The sequence below is a fragment of the Chelonoidis abingdonii genome, chromosome 10, assembly GCF_003597395.2.
Source record: "Chelonoidis abingdonii isolate Lonesome George chromosome 10, CheloAbing_2.0, whole genome shotgun sequence".
In the NCBI taxonomy this organism is placed as follows: domain Eukaryota; kingdom Metazoa; phylum Chordata; order Testudines; family Testudinidae; genus Chelonoidis; species Chelonoidis abingdonii.
In genome coordinates, this window is record NC_133778.1 from 70,840,990 (window position 1) to 70,854,155 (window position 13,166).

The 13,166-nt window shown below is 44.2% G+C and overlaps 1 protein-coding gene across 2 annotated transcripts in view; it reads left to right on the forward strand.

Moving 5' to 3' along the window:
• Positions 1–13,166, forward strand: part of SEMA5B (semaphorin 5B) — a 403,624-nt gene that overhangs the window by 111,225 nt on the left and 279,233 nt on the right. For both annotated transcript variants that reach the window (XM_075070297.1, XM_075070298.1), the window contains exon 2: positions 8,339–8,400. The gene's annotated coding sequence lies outside the window, so the exon portion shown is untranslated. The remainder of the gene's footprint in view (positions 1–8,338; positions 8,401–13,166) is intronic.

The following is a 13,166-nucleotide window of genomic DNA, read 5'->3' on the forward strand; positions in this document are numbered from 1 at the left end:
CCCAGAGCTAGGGGGGAGTCTCTGGGCTGTAGCAGTGTCTATAGCAGTGGCCCCCAAACTGTATGGGGTTGTCTCCCCTTCCCCCACCCCCCATTTCCGCCCCTCCCCCAGGGCTGGGAGTGAGACCGTGGGTTGGAGAGAGGGATGCAGACGGGTAAGGGAGTTGAGTCTGGGGCCACAGTTGGGGCAGATCTGGGGCTGGGAATGGAGCTGTGGTTCGGGGCCAAGGCTGGAGCAGAGTTGGGAATGGGGCTGGGTGGCACTCTCTCCCAGATGCTTTTCTACCATGAGAGCTGCCATGGATCAGCACATGAGGGTACTGCCTCTTACTTCCAACCCCCATGTGCAACACTGCCTTTTGGGACCTCGTCTGCTCATATGGCATCCAAACATTTCCCCCTATGGACGTATCCTGTGTTCACATTTCATAGAAGACTTTATTTATATAGAGCCCAGTTGTGGGATTCTTACTCTCAACAATGAGCATTTACTCATACGAGTAGTCCCATTGGCTTCCTGCATGAGTAAATGCTAATAGCTTCACAACGGGGCCCATAACATTGCTGTCTGTATACATCCCTGGGTTTTTTATTTTCTAGAACATATTTCATTGCTCTGATGCTCTCATACTTCCTGCATGTAACTTGGCCGAGAAGATCAGAACTGTGAGGCATCATCTGGATTCCATGCTGGGATATGTAACTCTCCCTCCCCCTCCCGCCCCCTCCCCACCCCGCCCGGGCATCTCCCATGTTAAATAGTTCTCAGGATTGGAAATGCATCTCATGGCTCATGCTTCAAATAAATACAAAAGTTGTGGGTTTCCCCTCCCCCCAAGTAGATTAGCTGTGTTTAGTAGTATGAAATCATGTCACTTTTCAGTTCATCTGGGAGTTCTGTGCTTTTGAAATGTCACATTCATTGCGGAGCTGTATGACAGGGTAGAGAGTTCTGCTGAGGGAGAAGGGTGGGGATGGGAGTTATTTGACACATATATCTTCAAATTGAACAAAGTGTGATTTATTTTTGTTTGCTGCAGTCTGCTACCAATTTTCAGTTTAGATTAATAGCTATGAAAACTGCAGTTGGTACTGTCATATTCATTAGCTATTAACACCATGTCTGAATTGACAGGACACCTTCTATTTTATTTTTTATTTCCTTTGCACTCATAAGATATGTATCTACCATCCCGTTGGCATGTCTGACTACTTAATTTGTGCCTATCCTTCCCTGGGTTTTGATTCTTCTAACATCACATACCCACCAGAAGGAACAAATTAATACTTAATACTCTATCAGGAGCTGTTTTCAAAACTTTGATTGGGAGCCTGTTTGAATTCATATTTCATGGATTCACTGTTTCAGGAACCCCTGACATCTCTCTCCCAAAGACGTGTACTTCATTGATATTTTAATTACTGCAATAATCAGTTTGCCGAAGAGGTGTTCTTCCCAAGGCTGCCAAATCCACACTGGCCAAGTATAGTGTGAGTGTGATTTATGTGCAGATAAACAGTCTTGGATCCCAGTCAATCATTTAATCAGTTTTAATTCGGTTGCATAATCAGTAGCAAACAGGAGGGTTTTTAAATATGATGGTCTCTCCAGATGGTTTGGCATGTTACCCAGAGTGATACAGATAACATCCCTGTTTCTCATCAGTTCTATGTCAAAGGCATCTTTAGCTTTCCGAAAATTGTTTTTTAAAAAAAAAAAAAAGGATTGAGAGCCAAGACGTGCCTTCAGTCTTTCTCTGGTATCTAAGGAACCATCTCAGATATGCAGTCTAAAAAACAAGCCCCCTCTTATCTCATGTTTTATGCAAGGATGTCCACCAAATTTATGCGACTTGTAGAAAAGTTCACAAAGAAAATGACTTTGCTTCCTGTGTATGTTTGGATGTTGGTGCTTTTATAAATCAGATGCACTTTGACCAATTTGTTGTTTAAGAAAAAAAATATTCACTAGTAGAAATGATTGGCTGGATTGTGCTCTTTGCATCCAGCCCATAGGAAGGGATTGTGCTTAATAGCAACTGTTCTGAGGGAGTATCAGGAAGAATAGTGCCTTGGAGAGGTACGTTCTTTCCTGGGCTACCCAGTTGCATTGGTTGGGAAGAGTCATTTGTGGCACCCATGGCTAGCCTTCAGCACCATCCCCCACATTTCCCCATGTGTGACCTGCAGCTCTAATGGCTGTGGCTCTGGTTTCTTGCTGCCCACTTCTTGTCCCATTGCTTTGGAGGGACCTAGGCCCAAAGCTTCCTCAAGCACTGGTGCTATAACTGTGACAGGCCCTAAGTAGCTCTGCAATGCGTGGTGGAACAGGTACTCGCTCCTACTCCCTTGTGCAGCTGGGTAAGAGATAGGCACTATGTCATTCGTAGCTTTTAATCTCCAGCTTGTATGTGATTGTTCTTTGAGTGCTTGCTCATGTCCATTCCAATGTAGGCGTGTGCTTGCCCTGAGCATTGCCGCCAGAAAGTTTTCCCTCAGTGGTATCCGTTGGGTTGGCTCTGGTGCCCCTGGAGTGTCATCCTCATAGCACCAGTATAAAAGGCCCTGCCACCCGCTCAGTTCCTTCTTACTGCCCATGATGATGGCTGGAACTGCAGCTCATCCTTGCATTTTCCTGCAAGTACCTCTCTCAGTGAACTTTGCTTATTTACTGTACAATGGTTCTGTTGTAGTGCTTAAGTTTCAGTTAGTTAATAAGTTAGATTGGCAGCTAAGTGCCCTGTAAGCCACATGGCCACGCAGCAGCCTATTTATTGCTGAGCAGGCGCTCAGGGAACCCATCCAGGGACCTTAGCATGGCCCTCAACTTGCCACTCCAGAGCGGCCCCCCAACCCCAACTATACCGCAGCCTGGACTGGCACCCATACTCCAGCCCAAACTGGCTGGGGTGGCATCGGCCAGAGCCGGCCGCGGCGACTTGGTACCCCAGCCTTGAGTCCCCTCCCACACTCCAAACCTCTCAGCCCCACCCCCACCACATGAATTTTGTTGTGTGCTCCAATATGAAGGTGATGTATCACACCATCTCCATATTGGTGCACATAACAAAATTAATTCCGCACATGGGTGGAAAAAATTAGAGTGAACACTGATTAGCAGACCCAGGTTAGCCCTTCCCCAGTACTATGGCATGCCTCAGTCCTCTTGAGAGATAGTGACCCACATTCCAGCTGCCTCAAGTATCTGGGGGATGCTCACAAGCAGGAATGTTGCAGAATTTGCAAGGGCTTCAGGCCCAGAACTAAGAAAGACAGGGACACCAGACTCAAGTTCCTCCTTGTTGAGGCAGCACTTCGCCCGCCCTCGGAGCTGAGTCGTGCCGACCTGGCACAGAGTACTTCAGCTTCAGTAAGCAGTGCCCCAGCGTCTCAAAGGGAGGTGCCAGCCCTTCTGCTTCTCCGGAGCCAAGGAAGGACTCTGCTTCTGCTTCCTGGGACTTCCCGCACCGACAGTCATCCCCGCTGCCAAAGAAGACAGCTGTTGCACGGGACTCTTGGCACCGCTCTTCATTGCTGGTGCTAAGAAAGAAGCAGAGGAAAACTGACTGCAGGTGATCCCCAACCTCAAGGTCAGTCAGACATAGAGATGTTGGCAGAGTGTGACCCATGCCAAGCCACTCAGAGACACCAGCAGTGCAGATGGTACCATTGAGTCCGGTCCCAGGAAGGGCACTGTTGAGTCTGGCATTTTTGGACTCTCCACCAAGAGAGAGCCATAGGAGTTCAACTACCCTGGTGCTACCGTCCACGCTGGAGGTGTTTGAAGTGCCAAGGGAGTTGTTCTCACTCCCAGTACTGCCATCCCCCACCATTTGAGAGCAGTGGCCACCACGGCACCGAGACCCCAGGTGCCCTCAAAAGGCAAGCTAGCCATGATGCCACAGCATAGTCTTCTCCCTCCCGGCACTGCTCTCCAACATCGGTCGGCATCGTTCCACTCTTCTCACCAAGAAGCAACTCCTCAGAGTCGGACTCAGAGGTGGAGTTGTGTGCCTCCCACAGGAGCAGACACTGTTCCAATTGCCATTACCTGATGGTCGACATGAGCCAGGGCATTCTGCCGATGGCCTGGCCACTGGTGCAGTGACAGATGCCACCACAGTGGCTGTTCTAGAACCCCTGGGCTTTTCCACCAGTCCAGAGTCCATAGTCTCGGAGGTCCTATTCCATCGTATCGGAGTCGAGAGTTCCCTCACCACCTCCCTTGGAACAGAGACACGGACCCAGCACTGAGCCCAGTACTGATTTCCTCTCAGCTTTTTGTAGCCATTGCAGACTGAACAAAAGGCTGTCCAGTCTTGGCCCAAAGAATTTCATCGTGGATCACTTCCTGTATCCACATATGCTATGACCTAGCAAAAGTTCCGGCCCCTCTGCTGACAGCTCATTCTACAAGGCTTAAGCATCAGTGGCAGTGTTCGTGGCTCAAGTTCCTATCCAGGATATCTGTAGAGCGGCAATGTTGCCATCAGTCTATACTTTTGTGTCCCACTACACCATCACCCAGCAAGTTAGAGACAATGCGGGTTTTGGCCGAGTGGTGTTACAGTCAGCATGCCAGTGAATGCTGAACCCTTCACCTGCACAGCTCCTGGGGAGTCACCTACATGGGAATGAACATGAGCAAGCACTCGATAAAGAAAAAACTATTACTAACCTTCTGTAACGGTTGTTCTTCGAGATGTGTTGCTCATATCCATTCCAAATTCCCCACTCCCACTGCCTACCCCTCTGTCAGAGGTAACTGGCAAGAAAGAACTGAGGGGACAGTGAGGGAGCAGGGCCCTTTATACTGGTGCTTTGAGGCCGTTACTCCAGGGGCACCAGAGCCAACCCAACGGATACCACTGAGGGAAAGCTTTCTGGCAGTGGTGCTTGGGGCGAGCACATGCCTACATTGGCATGGACATGAGCAACATTTCGAAGACAATCTCGAAGAACAACATTTATGGAAAGTTAGTTACTGTTTCTTCTGTGTGAGATGGGTGCACAGCACTGTACAGGCCAAAGGGGTGCAGGTTTTCTGCACTGAGGATCTTATCAAAGGATCAAATCCTGAAGTTTTGACCCAGGTTTGTCTCAGTGTTAACCCAAGGAACCTTCCGCTGACTTTAAATTATTGGTTCATTTCCATTATTATCTATTTGCTCCTTATGTACTTGGCTGGGTTGTTTTCTGATTCATGAAAGGATTCTGAAATATTACAAGAGAAAACACCACTTTGTTCAGAAAAACCAGGGCGAGCAATCACAGCTGTAATAATAAAGCTGGTTTTAAAACCCTGCACAGTTTGAAAAGTTAGCTGTCTGTCTCTGAACCTTGTTAGCTTTTCTGTTTCCCTTTTGGTTCATTGTGCAGCCACATGCTGCCCCTTCAATCACACTGATACAATGCATGAGACTTCAGCTACTGATGATCTGTGGCTGGTTTTTCTGCTGTGTTGATGTTCCTTGCTATGCAATTAAGTGACAGGCATGGGGAATCTGTGGTGGGGCTGGGAGCCTAGCACTGAACAGTTAGGGGTCAGATTTATTTGGAGGGGAAAATGTTGACATTGTTACAGTATTTTTCTTGTGGTTTTATGTAGTAACCCAAACATCATATTCAACAAACTCTTTCATTTCAGGTTAATCCTACAGCTCCCTGCTTAAATGTCACTGACACCAATGCAAAGTGATCAGAGCCACTGAATTCACCTCTTGTATTTGTCTTTGTTCCTTGCACACCCATTGGGAGCTTCAAAGGATGTTCAGGATTAGGGAACGATGGGTTAGTAGATAGGGCATTGGACTTGGAATCAGGAGACCTGGGTTCAAGTGCTAACTCAGCTACAGACTTCCTATGTGACCTTGGGCAAGGCAGTTAATCTACTTTGTAAACCTGGGATAGTACTTTCCTACTTCGCAGGGGTGAAGTGAAGATTAAAACCCATCATGAGATTGCTCAGATGCTATCCTGAAGAGACCCACACAAATAGCTAGGTATATTATACTCTGGCACCAAAACTCCATCTTTCATAGGTCTTTATATCTGCAGCCCTCAAAATGCTTCACAAAGGTGTGCAAGCATCATTATCCTTTCTATACACATAGAAAGCAGAGGTGCAGAGGAGCAAAGAGGTTTGAATAGGATGATACAGCAAGTTTGTGGCAGAATTGGGAGTGTAGCCTGTGTCCGCGGACTCCCAGTTCTCTACACCACAGCTGTTGCTTCTTGAAGGTGGTGCTCTTCAGTGTAATATTCTGCCCTTGGTAGCATCTGACTGTCATTAAAGCCAGTGGGAGCTTCCTGTGTAACCCACGGGGGAGTGTGCATTACAAATCCTTCTCTGTGCCTGATCTGCCAAAAACATGACTTTATTCTAGCCCCAGGAGGAGTGGCTTGGTTCTTTAGCTCAAGCTATAGCAGTTTGTGCTTTTAACTCTGGAGGTCTTCGGTTCAAGCTCTGGTGTGTTGGCCAAGATGGCAACTGGCATGAAATTGTGTTCACGGTGAGGTTTGGTCCTTATTTTCCATGGAGTTCTACTTATTAACGTTTCTGACAGTCCCTTCTTGACCCTCACTGTCATACTTCGCTTAGAATTTCTTCTTTGGCTCTGCAAAACATGTAGGCTGAGATTTTTCCTAGCTCCACATGGGACTTGAACCCCAGTTTCCTTTAAAATTAGTGGGAATAGAGCATCCAAATAACCTGACAGACTTAGAAAATCCCACCCATAAATCATGTCTATTTTTTAACAGAAAGGAGAACAGCTTCATGCTTTAACTTGGGAGGGAATTCAAACTCTGACTTCTTAAGTAGTGTGTTAGGTAAACACATCACTGCTTCCAAACACACGCATCAGTTAGTTTATAGACTCCTACATCTTAGGGCAGAGGGACCGTTCAGTTTGTCTAGTCTGACCTTCTGCATCACAGCAGCCATGAAAATCCCCTTAGCCATCCAGTAGCTGGTGGTTGAGCTACAGCATGCCTTTTAGACAGCCCCTTCCTCTTCTCTCTTTCTCTCTCCTTCCCTCCCTCTTCCTTCCCACCCCCACCAATCTTGAGTTAAAAGGCTTGGGTTGACTTGTATATATTATGGTCTATTGAACTGTCAAGGGTGGCTGTGTAACATTGCCCTAAAGCAGAGGCGTCCAAGGATGGAGTGGGGGTGAGGCTGGAAAGAGACTGGGTGGGCTGTCTGCAGGGATGGGAATGCACATGGTCCTCCCCCACTAGCTGTATGCGGTATTAGTATCATCTGAGCTGAATGTTATTTACACGCCCTTCCCTTTTCGAGGAGAATCCTCAGGAGCATCCTTGCTAGTGCGACTTCAGTAATGCCCATGTTGCCAAAGAGCCAGGCCAGAGCTTTTCCTTATTATTGTGTTCCTGCCTGTCTACTTGCTTATGTCTCCAGCTTCCAAGCCTGTCATTTAGACTGTAAGCTCTTTGGGGCCGAGACTGTCATTTATTATGTTTGTATAGCACCTCGCACAAGGGGATCCAAACAGGTTGAAGCTTTCTGACACTACTGCAGTCCAGTTTCATACTATTAATAGCTTACTCTTGCCTCTTCACTGTCATCTAGCAGTGAAAGAGTTTCTCCAGTTCTGTAAACCTGTTGTGAGACTTTCATGGAATTCTAAATGCGAGCCGTGTAGGTTAGTTTGGATTGGACACATCGTATGTTTCTCCTTCTTGAATGGGTGAAGATAATTCTTAAGAATTAGATGTCTGGAGCGAATGTGCTTGTTTACAAATTAGCTTCCCACAACAAGAGGGCTGGTCCAGTGCTTAGGATCTCACAGACCTGGTTTCAACCACAGATCTCTGTTGTGGCCATGGAGAAGTCACTTAGCCTTTCAGTGTCTCTGTTCCCCATCTGTAAAATGGTGGTAATAACCCTGCCCTTCCTCATAGGGAGTCTGGGAGAATGAGTGCATTAAAGATTGGGAGGTGCTCAGATACTCAGGTAATGAGGGCCATACACATATCCAGTTTTCAAACAAATGCTATGTTGCTGTTTCTGCAAAATTTCTAAAACTGTAGCTAGGATAAATGCAGAAAATAAATACAAAACTGGAGTGTTCACAAGCAAAGCAAATTCCGAAGCCGCATTGAAATGAACATTGTCAGAAACGTTTTTGTAGTCTTTGCCCTACTCTGTATTTACGTCTTAATTCAAAATATCAAGGTGATTTAAAAATAATTATTTTTAAATAATAGTAATGCGTTTTTTTGTGTTTTTTTTTTTTTAGTCTCTGCTCTGTTCTGCAGAGACCTGATCCTGTGTGTCCTCTCCCCACTTACCGTTTTCTTTGGTGTTTCCTCAGGTTATTACAGGATATTTCCCTGAGTGTGACTTTGAATGTGACACATCAGTGATGCAGAGGCAGTAAGTATTTAGGACTCTATTTACAGCCATAGTAACTCCCTCCCCTATTCTTTGCTAGAGTCTGCCTTCTGTTTCTGAATTCCTTTATATAGAAAACTTGGAAGGAAATGACTATAAGATCATATGGTTCCAAAATGGAAGGTGCAAGTTGAGACACTTTGCTTTCACAGCTTATTGTTCTCTTGTTCAAGAATTCCAAAAATGGCCTTTTGTCACTTTGTGTTAGAATTGGAGCTCTCTAAAGGCTTTTTGCACCTAAAAGTAAAACATTTTCAGCCTTTCACCATTTATACTTTGGAGAATAAAGTTTCTGGCAATTAGCCTAAAATTTTCATTACATCCAAAAATAGCTTCCATAATGGGAAGTTGCCTTGTCCTTCCACAAACTTTCTTCCTCTTATATGGCAGAAAAACTATTTGTGGCATAAACCTGGTTAGATTTGCTGGGCTGGAGAGAGTTTTGAAAAGGAAATGTCGTGCTGTTATTTATTGGTTGGTCCCGTTTCTAATTTTTATGGGTGAATTAAATAGTTAACTGTGAATTTCAGTAGATCTTTCCTAAGCGTGATGTTATGCCTTCCACTCAGCTTGTTTGCTGGTCTATTCAATCTCCATTTAATTCAGTGGAAAACTCAGCACCCAAACCACTTATAAGGAAGACAAGACTATTTCCAGCCTTTATTTCAGTCATTGTTGACGGGTTTGGGCAGGTGTTACCAGATAACTCAATCCCTGGCCATTGAAAATTGTGATTATTTTTTTTTTTATATCAGTAGGCGAGGCTGTTTTTCTCAAGGAGATCAAATATGAAAGAGCTTGAGAAAAAGACATGACAATAAGAAAATACTAAGAGAAAAATGATGTTGCATAGGTGTGATTAACTTTATAGGTGCCTCTGTATTATACATGCTGCCACCCACTCTCTAGTGGTCACAACGAAAAAATGATCAGCCACTTACACCAAAAAGTAGATAATGGGTTTTGCAAAATTACAGGCCAAATCCTTCAGCCTTTCCTTGCATAGAACTTCAACTGCTTTCATTAGGCGAAAGATTGGAGCCCAGATTTGGAATGGACTAATAACTACTTGATCAGATCCTGTAGTCTTTGCTTTGGGTATTTGACTACAATCAGAGTTTGCTTGAATGACTAGTGAAATATGGGACCTGTTGCAGAGTTGTCCATAGTTATTTGGTTACTTACAGAGAGATTCCTCGTGACAGTTATACTCTTAAATTGCCACAGGCCATATGTGGGACCCAAAATGAGGAGGACAAAAACAAAATTTATCCAAGAAATTTAAGGATTAATTTATTTAATATCAGAGGGGTGGCTGTGTTAGTCTGTATCCACAAAAACAACGAGCCACCAGACTCATTGTTGCATTTATTTTGTGTAACTCAAGCAGTGTTCAAAGAAAACCGAAATGTCCGTCCCCCACAAAACCCTAGTTTCTACAAGTAGATTACTGAGCCAACTATGTAAACACATATCTAGGGAGTTTTTTATATTGAGTCAGATATTTCAGATCAGCAAAGAGAGGCTAAGAATACAACATTAGGGAATTATTAACATGCTGTGTGAGACACTTGTTTCCTGGACTCTAACACTTCCCCTTAGTGCTAGTCTAGGTTCATTGAGTGAACTAGTATTTAAAGAGTCCTAAAATGCTTATTCTTGACCTCCGTTGATGACCCTTTATTGTTGGGCTTGTTTTTAGTACCGTGGCTACATCAGCACTGCTGCAGCGATGTAGCGCGTCTGGTGAAGAAACGCTGTGTAGAAGGGAGAGCGCACTCCACCTCAACAAGAGGCAGAAGCTATGGCAGCAGGAGAGTGTCTCCTGCTGACATAGTGCAGTGTAGACATGGTTTTAAGTCAAAGCAACTTACGTCTGGCGGGCGGGGAGGTGTTTTTTCCACACTCCTGAGTGGCGTAAATTACATCAATTTTAGCAGTAGTTCAGACGAGCCTATTGTATTATGGAAATCTGGACTGCTGTGAGCACAGCCAATGAATTTTTGACAAATTGTAATACCATGAAAATAAGGGTTTCTATAACAGAAATACCAGAAATATCAATCAAATACCTTGATTAGCATAAACTACAGTGTGAACCAGGGGTAGTCAACAGGCAAACCACTGGCCAAATCTAGACCACCTAGTGCTTTTCAGTGGACTACAAAATATTTTTATTTACTTATTATTATCATTATTATTATGTTTGTATTATTTTCTCTGGAGTCTGGACCTTGATTATACCTTGACCAAAAAATTTGGACCTTGACAAAAAATAATTGATTACCCCTTGTGTAAACCAAAGCTCTGTCATCCTAAATTGTGAAAGCTATACAAGAAACTTCATTTGTGACCTCCCATCTTCAGTGATTGTCCTGAGTAGTCCCAAACATATTGCATCCACTTCTGCTCATAGCTTCTTCAGGTTTACACCAGATTAACTTCATCAGAGTCAGTGGTGTCATATCCGATTTACCCAGGCACACCTGAGAGCTGAATTTGGCCCATTGACTACAATTCTCCATTAATTTAATTCAAAGATCGCCTGTATTGAGCAGCCTTTTACTAACCGAGCAACCCAGAGAGCCTGCTCATGAGAGATGCAGAGCATCCAATATATGTTGAGGGTCCTCAGCACTTCTTAGGTGCATTCAGGCTGGGATTCAGTCAAACACTCAAATATGTGCTAGTGCTCTGCTGAACTGGGAAGTCTTCATGAATGGGTTCCTAATGGGATTAGTAAATAAAAGTGTCAAAGCATGTTGGTGAATTTTTTTTACAATGATTTGCTCCATTCTCTTTAAAAATAAGCGTCACAGATTGTTATTTCTACTGATGAAAGATATTTTGCACTAATGCTTTCAGCTGTGCTGTGTAATTAATCGTGTATATATGTGTATAGCATATGCAAAAGTAAGTACATATGTGACAAACTGATAGTATCCTAAAGAAACCTTATGGAATGAAGATACACTTTATTGAATTAAGATACATTTTCTGAATTAGGGTTAATAGCTTTAGGGCATGAAAAATGCAGTTGTGTGTGTTGTGGCATTGTATATACCCTCTCTGGTAGGGTGGGGGAATATGCTAGTGAATTTCCTGGTTATTGGCCATTGTAGCCATCCCCCCTGGGGACAAATGCACATAGCTGTTCGAACTGGGTAAACAACCCGGGTTTGGTGGACTTAGGGCCTTCTTCCTGATCCAGCACACGGATAGGACCCCAGTTTGCATAGGGCCCCAATCCTTAGGATAGGGTTCAGAGTGGTAGCGGTGTTAGTCTCTATCAGCAAAAAGAACTAGGAGTACTTGTGACACCTTAGAGACTAACCAATTTATTTGAGCATAAGCTTTCGTGGGCTAAAACCCACTTCATTGGTATTTTCCACTGCATGCATCTGATGAAGTGGGTTTTAGCCCATGAAAGCTTATGCTCAAATAAATTGGTTAGTCTCTAAGGTACCACAAGTACTCTTTAGGATAGGCTTGGAAGAACTGGGTCTGCCAGAATCCATGACTGGGTGAACTCTGACAAGCTTATTAGGATGCATGTAGGTTCTTTTATTGTTTTCTCTGTTAACGCTTTTTACCTTAAGAATAAAGTAGGCTTGCTTAGAACTTTGTGGTGCCTTTTATATCTGTGGCAATCACTCTATCAGTCTCTGAAGAGAAAGCAAGCAGGTCCGTTTAGGGCAGACTGCCTTTGTTGGGAAATACGCAGTGCAATCAGGGAGCCATGCAGCCTGGCCAGATCCTGGTCAGAAGGGAGTGAGATGTGGGTCTCCACCCAAAAGAGGCACCAGTTGGGAAGCTGGAAGTCTGCGAGTGGGTGACCTTGGTGGACCACAGAGGGGAAATTCAGGTGCCGTTGCCCTGAATTGTGACAACACACTCATCTGTTTACTAATCCAAAACCTTAATGTCCATTGATTTAAACTGCTAACATGCTTAAAGTGTGGGTTCTTTCTTTTTTTGCTAGTGTTTCCAGCCAGGCCTGGAAAAAAAGGACATTGCAGCTTCTTTGATTCCACCTCTCAAGGGACACCGATTTTTGCTTCCCCTGTTTTCAGATTCAACAGGCTACAGAAACACTGGATGTCATTTAGCTATTAAAGATTTTGTTTTCACTGATCAGTGCAGAATAGCATCATTAACACAGGCAGATTTCCATGCTTCATTGTACTCTGTCCATGGTACATTAGAGGCCCTTTCCCATTGGTAAAACTGGGCCTATTCTTCTGTAAGATGAGGGGCCCATTGGCAGTTCCTTGGCAAGTTAGACAGAGGAACTATTTAATGAAAGAGGGAGTAGAAGGGAAGGAGGGAAGGGAATGAAAGGAAGAAATTGAACGTGACGTGCAGGGAAAGATACCAAAAGATTGATCTATAAATCATCAAATTATTGCACTGAAATGTTTATAAAGTTTTCCTGAGCAGACTTTGCTTGAGAGAAGGGCCTGCAATTTTGGGGGAAATGGATTAACAAGCTTATTTTCACAGTGTGTTTTACAAAAATCAAGCTTTCCGTTCCATTTCTCTTCTGTGTGGCAAGTGCTGTGCTTTCAGACTAATGGAACCTGGCTTGCAGTGCTTAGCTTTCTGTCTGCAAAATGCTGTATTGGCTTTTGGTGTAGGAATCAAATTTGTGCTCAGAAAGGCCTGGCTTTTACAAATAGGTTTTCAGTTTAATAAGATGAAACCAATTATCCATTGGCAGTGAATTTTCTGGTTTTTACAAGTACATA